Source organism: Haliaeetus albicilla, chromosome 2 (genome assembly GCF_947461875.1).
Source record: "Haliaeetus albicilla chromosome 2, bHalAlb1.1, whole genome shotgun sequence".
Taxonomy (NCBI): domain Eukaryota; kingdom Metazoa; phylum Chordata; class Aves; order Accipitriformes; family Accipitridae; genus Haliaeetus; species Haliaeetus albicilla.
Window position 1 is genome coordinate 12574753 of NC_091484.1, and position 15160 is coordinate 12589912.

The 15160-nt window shown below is 58.4% G+C and overlaps 1 protein-coding gene across 2 annotated transcripts in view; it reads right to left on the reverse strand.

The window, feature by feature from the left end:
- SRC (SRC proto-oncogene, non-receptor tyrosine kinase) overlaps nucleotides 1–8793 on the reverse strand; it is a 30192-nt gene extending 21399 nt beyond the window's left edge. The window contains exon 1 of one of the 2 annotated variants that reach the window (XM_069806743.1): nucleotides 8521–8793. The gene's annotated coding sequence lies outside the window, so the exon portion shown is untranslated. The remainder of the gene's footprint in view (nucleotides 1–8520) is intronic. The other variant, XM_069806753.1, reaches the window with a different exon arrangement.
- Nucleotides 8794–15160: the final 6367 nt, after the last annotated feature.

Genomic DNA, 15160 nt, shown 5'->3' on the forward strand with positions numbered 1-15160 from the left:
GGCTGGAGAGGCGGTGGGATCTCCAGCAGGACATGCTCAAAGCTGGCTGGGTGCTGTGCAGCCTGACCTCACCGGCACTGATCTGGGCCGGAGCAGGAATGCCTACCGGTGCCTCCCAGCCCGACTCAGCTTGTGCTTCCAGCATTCCCACCAGGACACCAGCCAAAGCCAGGAATTGCCCAACCAGCCCCAGTAAATGCTTTCCAAAGGCACACAAAGCCTTTGGCCTGCATTAACCTGAAGCTGGCTTCTCCCAGGCAGGTGATGAGGGCACCACTCTCCTGCCAAGACCAGGAGAAGAAAACAGAAAGGAAATGCTTCCAAGGGCGGGAGTGCCTGCGGGGCCAGGGAGCACGGATGTCAAGCCAGGCCAGCACTAGGAGCCGGAGCTCCCATCCACTGGGACTTTCTGCAGCCATGAGGTTATGCTTCCCCAAAACAGCCCTCTCGCTCAGCACTGGGGGTTCAATGGCCCCCAAAATGTACATTTTTAATACTAGCCCTCAGGCATGCCAGCATCCACGTATTCCCACCACCCGCCACCGAATTCCCCAGTTTCCCATGCCCCCATCACATCAACACCGTTCCCATCCTCCTCCAGGTGAAGCACCAGGACGAGGGACTGGGCGGCCCCACTGCAGGGGGTGACGGAGATGCGGTGACACAAGCTAGCCTCTTGAGGAGGAGGGAAGATTTCTGTTCCCCATTTCTGCAGCGCCTCTCCCAGCGTGGCCAGCCTCAGGCTTCGGGAAACAAGAGTTTGCTTCTGCTTTCTGGAAGGGGACATCTGCCCCGGGTGCTCTCCGGGGATGGCCGTGCCGCAGCACCCGGCCCACCCTGTGCCCAGCTCCTGGGGAAGGGGCAGGTGGCAGCGAGAGGCTGATGTGACTCACGGGTGGCTCAGATCCGGCCAAAACGGTGCCGCCACCTGCGCGTGCCTCGGCTCGAGGGCTGCCGCACCCGACAGCACCCAACAGCGTGGCAGCCATTTCACCCCTGGGCAAGGATGGCAGAGCAGGCAGGCGGCAAATCCCCAGGGCAGGGGGAGGGAAGGGGGCAAGGAACACGCAGGAGGCAGAAAAGCTCCGGATCTGAGCAAGTTACAACCACCCCTGGCCGGGCTGGCGTCACTGCTAAAACATTTCCACTTTCAGAGAAACCAGCCCATCCAGTCCAGCAAGGAAAGGAGCTCCCTGGGGCTCCACCGGCCCTCCGGGGCTGGAGCTGCAGCCCCACCGGCCCTGCAAAGGGGTCCTGCGGGACCCCCATGGCAGGAAACCTTCTAGCAACCCTCCTGACATGGAATAGGAACTGAAACACTTGCTGGTAAAAAAGGGCAAATGCAGGGAGGGTATTTGCACCCTCAACACAAACCCCGTGGGGCCAGGCATCACGCCTCTCCCGGCCGGGAGCCACAGGGGCTTGGCAGGACACGTGCAGGGTTCACTGCAACAGGAGGGTGTGAAGGAGAAGCCAAGCAGAGACCAAGGGTCCTCCTCACCGATTTCCAACACTTCCCACTTTGCAGACCCCTGAGCAGTTCCAAACAAATAAGCAGGATCCCACACAGCAAATTTATGCTGATTATTGGCTTATTTTCCTGGGCTACTTTGGGACTCTGGGGCATTCACCTGACACAAGCTGTGTGCTCTGGAGAACCACGGGGCCACCAGCCCTAATGCACACATGCTACAGGCACAGTGAGCGGCTGCAGGTCAAGGCTGGGTGATCAGGATCAGCCTCCAGCAATGCATGCTCAACTCCTGCTTTCACCTCCGCGGGCATGGATGCGACCGGGAGCAGCTCCCACAGCAATGGGCACAGCCCAGGACCGTGGCTCTGGTCTCGGCACCGTCAGAGCCCACGCCAAAGCGTGCCCGGAGAGCCTGGACGTTGCTGGTGACAGAGCCCCGAGAGATGCTGGCCCCACAGCCACTCCCATCTGCACCACCAAAACAAAGCAACTCGCTCAGGATGCGTCAGAGGAAGCAACGAGGGAGGGTCTCGAGGAGCAAAAGGAGAAGATCAGCCAGCGCCGGACAGCATTTCCATAGCCAAAAAGCCGCGTCAGATTCCCCAGCTGCTCCTGGGGTGAGCGCGATGCTCAGCAGCTCCACTGGAGCCGCCGGGAGAGGAGCCGGCTGGGAGGTGCAGCTATGGTGCTCACTATAAACAGCCCGAGCAGATGAAAAACAAAGAAAAACGCTGAGCTGGTGTCTTTTATCCCTGCCTCTCCTGAAGGGGAGAGCCGGGCTCCGCGCACCTCTCAGCCCTGCACCGCTCACTGCAGCGGTGGTGGGGATCTGAGATGGGCTACAGGCGAGGTGGATGGGACCAGCCCTGAGCTGCCGACACCAGCCAGTGGTGTGGGACGAGCTGCTTGTGGACCTTGCACCCTCCCATGGCACCTCTCCAGCCCTCGCTCACACTGCTCTTCCTACCCAAAATAACCACCCCAAGCTGGAGCTGCCCCCCTCCCTGCCCTCAGGCAGAGCCTGCGAGGACAGGATGAAGGGATGAAGGGACGCATCTCCTCTGCTTTCCATAACCTGTGGCTCATGGTGGCTTTCAGCACAGCCCACCCAGACCACGGCACGAGAGCTATCCCCGTCCCCAAAGTACCAAGAAGGGCTCAGATCAGTGTATGTACACACACGTGCATGCACATCCACACACGGCTGTGCATGTGAGCAGGCAGCCGGGGTGGGCAGGCAGCTCCCTGCAGCTGCCCCCACATGCTGCTCTTCTTGCCCGGCCCCAGCCGCACACACCGGTCCCAGCACCATGAGCCTTTCCACCCCACACACTTCCAAACTCAACTGCCCGTAATGTTGGAGCATAAACTCATTGTGGTCGCGGTGACTTTTGCAGCTACATACGCACCCTTCCTCATCCCATGACACCCTCCTCGCCCGGCGCAGCAGGGTGCTCACCGGCAGCTCCCCCTCAGCCGTGCCAAGGCTTCCCAATCCTTTCCCTGGCACAGCAGGGCCCCGCCAACACTTGCCTGATGGGGAGGGAAGGAAAGGGCCCGGCCAAGCAGGGAGCGACTCTAACAGCCTTTTCGTGTTGGTTTTTATTTTTTGCAGAAGTCACCAAGCGCACACTTCCGTCCCCGGAGCATCCAGAGCCCAGGATGGCACTGCCCGATCCTGCTGCCACCAGCACTGGCTGCAGCCTGGCGGCACCCCAAAACCACCAAGCTGTGAGGGCTGGTTTCGGCCGGGGAAGTTGGTGCCCAGCTGGGCCACGGTCTGGGGAGGAAGTCCTCAAAAACACTATCTGAGAGGCTGTAACCAAGTGGGTGAGGAACGTGATGGTGCTTCATGGAGATCAAATTATATCTGCCCTGCCTAAGGAAGAGATTTGCCCACGGTGCAGGCATGGTGCAGGGCAGTGCACCTGAGGTGAGGGAGGGGCAGGAGAGGGGGAAACTGAGGCACGCACGCGGTGTAAAGCCTCACCAACCTCCGACGGCAGCTTCCCAGGCACTCCTGGGGGAAACTGAGGCACACAATGCTCCTTGCCAGGTGCAGAAGCAAGGTGGAGCAGTGAAACCCAGACACAGTGCTGCAACCCCAAACTCCTGCTAAAGCGTGCCCCAAGGTGAGACATTTTTAGGATCAATTTAGCACTGACCCAACCCCATCACGCTGCCCCCAAAGGGGGGCACAGCCTGGGAAGGGGGACGCTGCGTGGGAAAGGGGGCACATGCCTCCGGACAGGCTGGACTTGTTAACCTCAAGGTGGAGGGGGCAATGGCAGCAGTGGGCTTTTACCCTCATTGCCCACGTTTTTGCTGGCCGAGATTGCCAAACACAGTCGGGAAGGATGGGAGCAGCCACACCGGGCGGAAGCTATTTTTGCAGCACGCAGTCAGGTTTTCCTCCATCCATCCAGCCCTAACGCAGCGGGCTTAGGGCCAGCCAAAACCTCACGGTCACGGGAGCGAGACTGAAACAGGTCAAGCATGGGACGGGGCTGGGAAACTCAGGGCCAGCCTCTGAGACTTGCAGCATGGGGAAGGAAGCGCAGCACAGCCCGAGTCACAAGTGTCCCCGCGTCACGCGTGGGCAGAGGCACTGACCCAGCAAGGCTGCTCGCCCTCTGCTGTGGACCCCAAAGCCATCCTGGTGCCCTCCTGGCGTGGGGGCCCACACGTGCCAGGCTGCACGCCTTGTCCAAACCTCCACCGGTTCCCTGGCTGCGAGGCGAGGGCAGGCTCACTACACACATGCCCCATTTCTTATATTTTTGCCTTAAACAACCAGGGGCTTCTGTTCGCCAAATTCCTCCAGACGAGCCCGCGGATCCCGCACACCAGCCTACAGATATTTTGGATGCTGCATCTCCACCGAGACCACCTGGAGCCAAGGGGCTTGGGCAAATTTCTTTAAGGTCTGAATTAAAATCAATGACTGGCCCACCCTTTGCCCAGCGGCCAATACCCTGTGGCAGCCTTGCCAGCCCCCAGCCCTCACAAACACCTCCCCGCTCCGCAGCGAGGGCAGCCAGGAGATCCGTAGCCTGCAGGGAAGTCAGTGCAAGACGCAGATTTGCAGGTCCTGGTTCCTGGCCCAGGTTCAAACCACATTTGTTCCTGAAATCTGTTTCAGGGCTTTATTTTCAAAGCATGCGTGTGCAGAGGCATGTGCAAAGCAGCACTGGTTCCCGGTGCAGCCGGCGCCAAGGTCGCCTGTGCCAACACGGGGCCAAGTTGGGGGCCTGGGTGCACCCGAGCACCGACTGCAGCCCACACCGATGTAGCCATGCTCAGCCAATTAATTATTTTTTTTTCCCCCCTCCTAAGCACACTATATACGGGACTATCTCAAAGCTTGCTGCTCATTTAAAAGATGAAGGACCAAAGGCATTATTATTTTTCTGAGGCCCGCTTTAAAATAGCCCCACGACACACTGCACATTTTTTGCTGATGGGCGGAAACTTCAGCAAGACGCGAGCCCAGGGGAGTTAGTCCGCACCACCCGCAGCTACAGGCAGTCAAAAAGAGGAGTTTGGACTGGAAACAGCTACAGTCCCCGCTCCTGTCCCAGTAACAGCCATGCAAGGATGGTTATTTCCATCCAGAGGTTCAAGCTGCTCTCTGGGCATCGGATTAAAGGGATCTCTCCTGCATGGAGCAGCACGGGCCACGGGGACATGCCGCTGTCTGCCGAGGCCGTTTCCCGCGGCTGATGGGATGCACGCTGGACGTGTCTCCAGGCGGACTCCGGGGTGAGATGTGGAGTGCTGCGGAAGCGAGCTCAGATGGGAAATTGTGCCGAGAGATAAAGGAACAAGTTGGAAACCGAGCTGTAAAATAGACAGTACAGGAAACAATAGCGCTTCAGATAGGCTTTCAAATTTCCCCCAGTGATGCCAGGAGTACGGCGCTTTGTCCCAGTGATGCTCAGGGTTTTTCTCCCCCCTTAGACACGGTGGGAGGAGGCGCAGACTGTTTGTTCACTCCTACCTTTTCTCTTTCAAAGATGTTACAGGCATTTGCTGGTCCTTAAAATGAGAGGTTACAGACCAAGTCCTTCAGGTCTCATTAGATAAGAGTTTTAGCTCTGTGATGACTTCAAAGGCCAGGCGTGATCCTGGCACCAGTAGCAGGGAGAGGCAGACAGGATTTTGGAGGCACAGCAGCCCCATGGTTCACCCCCTCCTCACCTCTGTGAGCCCAGCGAAACAGCTCTGCTTCCCGGGAGCTGCCCGCACTGCTAAAGGCCATCCCCGCCTCGGGACTGCTGATGTCCCCTCCGTGCCACCAAGGCAGCAAAGGAGCCTGTTGTCTCCACAGCAGAGCCTCTGCGTAGGTCAGTCACCATGAACTGCAGCCCTCTCTTCGTCTCACCCCTCAGCTCCCTGGCCGGGGGCTGGGACGGCCCTTTCTGCCTCCCCACGGTACCTCTATGATTTTCCATCACTCAGGCACAAAGTCATTAAAGGGCAGAGCTATCGTTAGGGCATCTCCATCACACAGGGAGCACTGCAAGGCCACTAACGATCGAGACAGGGAACATTGGACTTCCCTTAGCTGCTGCTGCGCCAGCCCATAAATAACCCCGTCTCCAAAAAAAAAAAAAAAAAAAAAGAAAATCACTGGGTTGCGTTTTGGCAAAGCCACCGAGGCAAGGTGTTTGGAAGAGCCTCTGCCCTGCTGCTCCTGGGTCAAAGCTTGGAACCGGGAACCAACCCTCGATCTTTCAAGCAAAGGTGCCCTTCTCTGACAAACGAGCATTAACTGGCTAATGATTACAGAGATGCGGCTCCCCAGGGAGCCAGCACACGAGCCTCCTCTCAGAGACACCGAATGGCCAAGGTTTTGCTATGGGCCAGATCCTGAGCCAGCACGAAGTGGCGCAGAACAGCTCGCTTAGCGCAAGGCAGCCCAGGATCAGCCTCTCCGGCTGCAAAGGTGCTGGGAGCAGTCCCACAGTGGAAATAACAAAAAGGATATTGCTTTAAAGTGCAACATTTCTGATGTCCCCCTGCATGTCCCTATCCTCACACCTCCCCAGAGAGCCCTGCCAGCCCCTCACCCTTTTTTGACCAACACACGATGCACGGGGGGGCCTGGGCACATGTTCAGCCACTGGGTGCTGAGGGCAGTCTCCAAGCCTGGCAGGGATGGACAGCTTCCGTCATTAACGGCTGGACCTCGGGAGGGTTTGTAATGACTCGGTTCTCCTACCCGTGCACTGGTCACTGCGGGCATCTCCTCGGCTGAGAGGAGAGGGACAAAGCCCTCCAGCTCCCTCCTGTCGTACACCTCCTCCTCTGGGGAGCACCAGCAGGGCAGGGGGAAGAAAAAGAAAAATCAAGTCTTTTGTTGCCACCTTTCCACAGCTCAGTTTGCATACAGCACTGCTGGGTATGTGCTGTCCTGTCCCTGTCCCCGCTGCACAGGCAGTGCTGGCCCCAGGCAGGAGCTCACCCCAGGAACCCCCCAGGCTCTGCACCCTCCACTGCCCCCAGCTCCTAATGTCACAGGCAGTGGGACCTGTCCTGGGGGGCCCCCCGGCTGCACTGAGCAGCCACATCATGTCCCTTCCTTTGCATTGCTCCTGGGGACCCAAAAGGACTAGTGAGCCAGTGGCACACACAGGATAGCACAAGCCGGTCACCTATGACCTTTATTGCTGCTCACCAGCACTGCGACCAGGACCAGGACCAGGACTGGGACTGGAACCAGGACCACAGTCACCTCCTGGCCCCAAGTCCAGGGGGCTGAGCCCTGGCACACCACAGCAGCCGCCGGGGTGAGGAAGGGCTGGGGGAGGAGTGCACTGTGCAGGGCCAGCAAAACATGGGGAGATGCGGCAGATCCCCACTTATTTCCAGTGAGTCTCGCAGGAGGCTGCGCAGTTCCCCAAGGTGATGCTCGGTACCAGCCTGGACCGCACCAGGGTCAGCGCCATGAGATGCCACCCCCACTCCAGCCCCTGTCCCCAGCTCACACAGTCCTGTGCGGTGGGCCCCATCCCTGCAGGCTGCCCCCCGTGCCCGTCCCAAATGGCACCAGGATGCAGCACAGCCTGCCCGACCTCCTGCACAGCCCCCCGGACAGCGAGCAGGGATAAAAGACCATCACCACCCCAGTGTGGCTCAGGGCGAAACCCACGATGCTCTTCTGTGGCACTGGGGGCCGTGACAGGGACGGTGGGGACAGGCCAGTGCCACCACTCGCAGCCATACATGGGGGTTGGATCGCCCAGGCTGTGATGAGGGAACGAACTTCCCGGCTGGATAAAGCCTTTCATCGGGCAACCCAGGGCTCTGCAGCCCCCCGGCAGGCGGGAGCCAGCCAGCCCCGGCAAGGGGCACAGTGAGGAGCCCGGCCGGCCACAGCTCTCCAGGCCCACCGGGGCTGGACACAAGCCCCAGAATCACCGGTGAGCAAACACGACGAGGGAAGCGGATCAGGAGACATCAAAGCAGGGGGGCGATGAATATTTCATGTCCTGGCCTACATACAGCCCGGCTCTCCCCGCCCTGTGCTCCCGGGGGTCCCCCACAGCCCCTGATCACAACAAAGGGGAGTCGCAGGCAGGCGGTGCCGCCCCGCCGGACCCCACGGCCGCCCCGCCGGACCCTCAGCATCCCTGGCTGGGGCCGTATCTGCCCCGCTAGACAGTGGCATCCCCAGCCAGACCCACAGCTGACCCACCAGAGCATGTGCATCCGCCGCTGGACCCACAGCCGCCCCACCGAAACCCATAGCCAGACCGCGACCATCCCCCGCCGGGACCCATAGCCAGCTTACTGGACTGCGGGCATCCCCCGCTGCCGGACCCACAGCCGCCCCACCGGAGCCCGGGCATCCTCGGCTGGATCCAAACTGCCGGCATCCCCCATCGGACCCACAACCAGCTCTACCCGACCGCGGGCATCGCCCCGCCGGACCCCCCGAACCCGGACCCCGGCCATCCCCTCGCCGGACCCCCCCACAGCCGGACCCCGGCCATCCCCCCGCCGGACCCCCACAGCCGCCGCCGCCGCCGCCGCCCGCTCACCTCCCGCCTGTGCGCGCAGCGGGGCCGGCCCCGCCGCTCGCCTCCAGCGCTCGGCCCCGGCTTTGTCTCCGCGCCGGGGGCGCGGCCGCCGCCCCCCGCCGCCCCCGCCGCCGCCGCCGCCGCCGCGCTGGGTGCCCGCACCGGGCCGAGCCGCGCCGGGCGCTCAGGGCTGCGCCGCCGGCAGCGGCAGCGGCAGCAGCAGCAGCAGCATCGCGCAGCGCCGCGGATCCGGCGCGCTGCTGCCTCGCCCGCCCCCGCTCACCCCTTCTCCGGGGCGGGGGGGGGGAGGCAACCCAGGGGAGGGGAAAAAGAAAAAAAAAAAAAAAAAAGAGGAATATGGCAGCAAACCGGAAACGGCGGATGGGGGAAAAAAGCAGCAGCCCCTCCCCTCCGTGGGGTTTGTTGTTTTTGTTTTTTTTTTTTTACGGGAGAAGGCTCCGGCCAGCCGGGCTCCGCGGGGCGCGCAGCGGGCGAGGGGCCGCCCCCGCCGCGGGCTCTGCCGGCGCACCCCGGCCCGCGGCGGAGGGAACCGCCTGGTCGCGCTGGGGACACGCGTGGGAGCGGCGGCCTGGGTCCTCTGTGCGCGTCGCCCTGCGCGGCCCCGCGAGTGAGGGGCTGGGGGGCCGGGGGGGCTCTGGGCTCCCCGCGGCGCTGCGGTTCTCCCACCCGAGCCCGGCGCTCCTCGCCCCGGCGGGCTGCGTTGTTGTGTTTACCTGGAAGCCAGAGCTGGGAACAGACGCGAGAAGTGATTTGCAGAGGGTTAAAACCCGGCTGGGTTGGGGTTTGCTTTATTGAACAGTTCTAACACACGGCGGACGGCAGGGAGAAACGCTCTTTTGTCAGATTCTGCACTTGAATCTGTGCATCTCCATCCCCAGGAGGGACACCTTGCCGTCCCAGGGGGCTGCAATCCACGTTGCCCCATCTCTGAAGGCAGAAGGAGGCAAAACTTCAGCGCTGAGAAAAGCAGAGAAAGATAAACCACGTCCTGGACCTCCCTGGGGAACCCGGGGTAGCTGTGAGGCCCTTTGGAGGCAGCGCTGGCACGCAAAGGTGGCTGTGCCCCGCTGGGGCATCTGCCCCGGCTTTGGGTTAATACACCCCCAGGTCGCCCCTGCAGCTGGTGCCAGGCTCCGAAACGAGACGGCACGGAGCTGTGGGTGTTCCTGGGGTGCCCGGTCCCCGGCTGGCAGCATCACCCTGTGCAGGGCCAGGTGAGGTGCGGGTCCCCCCGAGTCCCGCTCGGGCAGGTGGGCACACGGGGAGCGTTCCAGCCGTCCCTCCCCTCGCTTCTCAGCACCTTCCCCTTCCAGCGCCGGGAGGCGGTGGAAAATGCCCAGCTTTCCCCCGGCGCAGAGCAGTGCCGGGGCTCAGGGCTCAGCCGGGCACACCGACGCCTGCCCTGAGCCCGTCGGGGCTGCCCGACCAGCTCAGCGGCGTTGGCAGCCCTCCCACCTCCCCCGTTAGCGATCCACTACGGTGTTCCCTGTCACTTTATCCTCCAGGAAGAACTGGAGTGAAGCAGCCCGCTCCTTTAAACCCCCATTTAGCTGGTTTATGAGGCACGCTCGGCTGCTGGCTGGCTCCGGTGACCCCCGGGCTGTATTTCCACAGCCAGCACTGCCTCCATCATTCCCTGCCCACCCCTCTCTCCAACCCTTGCAGCCACTCCGCAGGAATTTCTGAAAACTCCATTACTCTAAGAAAGACCTAACACTTCAGAAACAATTTGGGAAGTTAAGAACTTTCAGAGAACTATGTGGCAGAGTTTTTCTTTCTGTTTCCCACCCCCCCCCCCCCGCCTTGGTCTTTTGAGTTATTAAAAAAATATTTCCCATGACACTGGCAAAGGCCAGCGAATCCATGAGTCACCAGGAACAAGGAGTCACGCACACACCGATCCATCACCCCTGGCCAGCACATCGCGGAGGGGCCCTTCCCTGGGAGGAGCCGCCTGCTGATAAGGTCCCTGCAGTCGGGCTGAGCCCTGGAGGGCCGTGGCTTTCCCTCCTGCCTCTCAGCTCCCTCCCAGGGCTGGGAGAGGGTGGCCGGGCTCCCCGCACACCCGTGGGGTGGCTGGTGCTGGAGAGCAGCTGGGTTGGGGGTAGGAGCCCTGCTTCCTCCTTGATGGAGCATCAAACCACAGCCCGGTTTGTACTGAGGCTTTTTTGGGGTGTTAATTCATAGCCACCAACCCCTATCCGCTATCCGGCTGGCATGGGGATGTGTAGGGAGGGATTCCTCGACCTAACCTCGATGTGGGATTAAGGAATTAACTGCGTGGCGTGGGGCAGCCCCGGGGTACCGCTCTGCTCGCTTATACGTTAATACTTGGGTCATACTGTAGGGCAAAGAGTGGGGCACGTCGATGCCTGGGGTCCCCCACGCCTTCGCCCCACTGTGCCTGCACAGAGACACGGGGACGCTCCCCTCTCCTTCCTGATCCCAGGAGCACACGCTCCTGCAGTCCCGGAGCAGGCGTGAGCAGCTGCTGGAGGGGAGAATGCCCTGGGGGAGCAGGGACCCGGCCCCAGCCCCGGGTGAGCTGGTTAAGATGACTCAGCCTCTACTGGATCCAGACCCAAATCTAAGATGCAATTATGACTTATAAATATTTGAATTTTGTTTTCCTCTTTTGCAATCAACTCCATTTCTACAGGCTGTCCTACAATCGTAGTTTTCATCTCTGGCGGTGCTGGCCCGTTGCTGGAAGGCACACAGCAAAGGCACTGTGCCTTTTTACACGCCAGACCAACTTCACGACATAATCTCTTCTTCGAAGAAGATGCCAATGTGCAAATTTAAAATGGCAAATAGATACTCTCTAAAACCAGCCTCTTATCTTTTGGGCTCGGATTCAGGAATGTGCCCTCACAGGACTCTGACATTAAACATGCAGTGCTGGCGATAATGCGATTTAAGACCATTTAAGTTTAAGCAACCCAGCACACCTCAGTGCGTCCCTGGCTCAGCTGTGAGCTCCTGAGCCTGATGGACACCCCCCAGCCGCCCACTTCCCCTTCCCTCCTGCCCCACTCCAAGTATCTATCTTTAAACAGTCTAATCCACATACCTTTTTTTTTTACCCAACTAGGGATTTCAGTCTCTTCCCTGAAACTTATTTTCTTGAGATGATTCTTTATCTTCACTTTTAAATAGCACTGATAAAACCCACTCTGGGAAGAGGAAGAGGGTTACAGAAACTGAAAACCAGGTACTTTCAAATTAAAAAAAGTAGCACTGAATATTTATGGTAGCTCAGTTATTACCGCACATCTTGAAATTATATTCTAACAAGAAATCAAGACGTGCTCAGGTATTTCTGTGCTTTCTTGCTGACCTTTACATGAGTTTCATCAGGAAAAAGAAGAATGAGAGTTATGACGGCCAGAGCGCTGTCACGCTCATGAGTAAGTATGTACGTGACTCCTTCCCCCTCCAGGTGTGCAGATCAAACTGCTCCAGGGGGTCCTGAAATCTTCCTGCGAAGTAAGAGGGTGCTTTTTGGGTCCAGTAATTGATCCGAATCCTGACCTCTGCAACGTAGCTGTGGATTTACAACAAAACATCTATTCATCTCCAGCCAGATTTATTTTTAAGCATCCCCTTGGCAAGCGTGAATAAGTTTTGTCTAATGGGTTCTGTTCCTGAGGCTAGTTGCATTTTGTTCACTGCAAATTCCAAATATATTTGCACAAATTATTACTATTAATAATATAATGGTTGTGTTTGAGATGCTGGACAGACGCAGAAGCAGCCACGGCTCTTGCCCTGAGATTTTATGATCATTGAGCTTTACAGCCCTGCAAATAGCGAGCGTGTGATGGCAAATGATCGGCACCACCAGCCCTGTCAGGGAAGCTGCAGTTATGAGCTCACGAGCTGATTTACTAAGGGGGATTGACCAGAATAACTCCCGCAGTACGAGCCATTTGGCCATATTTCATGGCAGAAATGCTAATTCTGGCCATTCACGCCCGCACTTGGCAACAGGGCTGCAGGAGCCGAGCGGCAAATGCCAGCGTCCCGCAGGTTGTAGAATAGAAAGGGCCAGCTGAGAAGTCACCAGGAGGACTCAGGACAGCTCAGGCCCCGGTCGTGTCCCTCAGTGCGGTGACAATCTGCTGTGCAAAAGGGGCCCTTAACCCCAGTACCGAGGTGGCCCCAGCCAGGAAGTGTCACTGCAAAATTCCCTGGGGGAAAGGACCATGGGGAGGGGGGGAGAGTGGAGGGGGGGAAAACCACTGAGTCAGTGATGTGCAAATGTTTGATAAGGAGGCACCAAGTTCAACAGCTGTGGGGGGAAATTATCTGCATGTTCAATAGAGGCACAACATTTCCGTCAGGTTTCTGACTGATAAAATACGATGTTTTGATACAATCTGAATTACGTATCTTGGAATAGCTCATTCGGGCAAAAATCCGACACCTCTGCTTCTTGCCTCAGCTCAGCAGAAAAGCCGCACACAAAATGCTAGCATTTCCCAGTGGTGGAAATTCTGCTTTTTGGCCAGTCTCAGTATCAATAGAAAAGAGCGGTTCAGAAAAGCCCAAGGAAACTTGTCCAGATGAGATTTATACCCCTTGTTCTGGCTTGCTTTGCTAACATAGCAGCAGAGGGATGGCTGGCTAGTGCAAAGCTCTGGTAGCCACATCCAGGCAACCCTGCCCTGGGGGCTGTGGCGTTCCCTCGGCAGCAGAGGAGTCCCAGGCAGCCTCCCTGCCAGCACCCGGCTGCTTACCGGCCCGCAAGCGGCTGCAGCCTGCGCCAAGCGGAGCCGGAGCAGACACAAGGGTGTTTCCCCTTAATCATCCAGTCTTGGTCCTTCGAGCGAGGGATGGGCTAAGGAGGCCAAAGTCTGAATCTGAAAAATTTAAACCATATGACATTTGGATCCATGCTCAGTTTGAAGTGAGCTAAGTAAGGGGGAGGTAGGGAGCAGAAATGGTTGCAGCTTCTGCCCTTCTCTCAAAAACTGCTCCCCCTGCGATTCTCTTCACCACAGAGGTCTGACGCTTGGGAACATCTGCTTCAGCCACCCAAAGGAGCCGCCGCGGCATCACAAGTAGTGCTCCGTGGGGACCACAGCCACGAGGACCCTCTCCCACACAGACCCCAGCAGCCACGGTCCAGCCGTCCACTACAGCATGGGGCCACCCAGCACACACCGATGTGCAAGAGCTGCCCTCAGGGAGCCAGAGGGACAAAACCCTACAAGCCCCATACCAGCAGCACGGCTCCAGCACAGCTCCTGCCTGTGCTGCCAGAGCGGAGGCACAAATAACAGCAGGAAGCGTCTGGAACTGGTTCCCTAAGTGGAGGGAGCGGCTTTGCTGTGTGAGAGCTCACGGGTGCCTGTTGTACTCTGGACTTTGCCTTCTGACGAGGTCAATTTGCAAGCTTGGGATGGCTTTTGCAGAAGCAGTGGCCAAAGGGAAGGCAGTAGGAACTAGCCTTGGAGCCAGGGACACCTGGGTTGTAGCCTCAGCTTGGGCAAAATATAAGATGTCTCAGGCCAGAGGTGATGTCTTCCATGGCCCCAGTCCACGAACTGGGACTGGTTTAACTTGACGCTTACAGGGATGGCACCTCAGACGCTTGGACAGCCTTCTGGCAAGAAACAAGGGGATCTCCAGAGTGCTGTTTTCACAAATAAGGAATACTGCATTTAGCATGTAAATAGGACTGCATGGTGCTAGGGACACAGGTCCTTGTCTAGAACTGAAGACAGGAAGAATCAACCCCCTCCACCCACAGCATCCCCCATTTGGGAGCTGAGTTCTTCAAGCGCGACGAGAGACATCAGCCAGGCAACAGCTGTTTTTAAAAAGCAAAGATGTGATCCAAAGCAGGTTTACCTTGTACCTACTAGCCAAAAATGCTGGACTCAAGCCACGGAGGAACCTGTCAGCCTCTCTGCTCCAACCACCCGCTCTGCGTCGCTGTGGTCCTCGGTGGGACTGCGGTTTCCTGGTGTGTGGCTGCTCATGACTCCAGCAAAGCAGGGTGCAAGGAGCATCAAAGCCACACCGGCACCTCCAGGCACTAAATGAAACCAAGGAAGCTGGGAGGAGGGAAGCGAGCACTGTGAGAGGTTGGGGATTACACAAGACAAATCTGTGTGTGCTGGTGAGGAGCAAGATCTGAACGGGTGGTGTGGAGCATGCACAGCACTGTAGCGCTCACTTATCACAAGAGCTCGGAAGCGTAATATTTGATCATTTTAACTCCTCATGGCTCAGGGGTAGGCTGATGTGGATGGCACAGCTTCCTGGGTATACCTGGGGCTCCCAAGGTGGAGAGCTGTCCTTCCCCAGCAGTTGCATCTGCTGGTTGAAAAAATCATCAGGGAAGAGAAACATGCTGATGGGGCTGATCACAAGGGGACATCCATCCTGGATAGTTCTCTGCGTATTCTTTTTCTGTATCAGTCCTTGTAACAGCAGGTGATATCCACAGTCTGTCACTGACAGGTAAAATCTGGCTGCAAGGACAGAAGAATTGCAACAGACATGAGGCTACAGGGTGGAAGCAACAAGAGGGGGCATTGGGGTGAATCACAGTGGGTGAATTGGGAAGAATCAACATGAAATGGGAAAATCAGCTGAATTTCAAGGGAGAGTCAGGAAGATAAGTTCA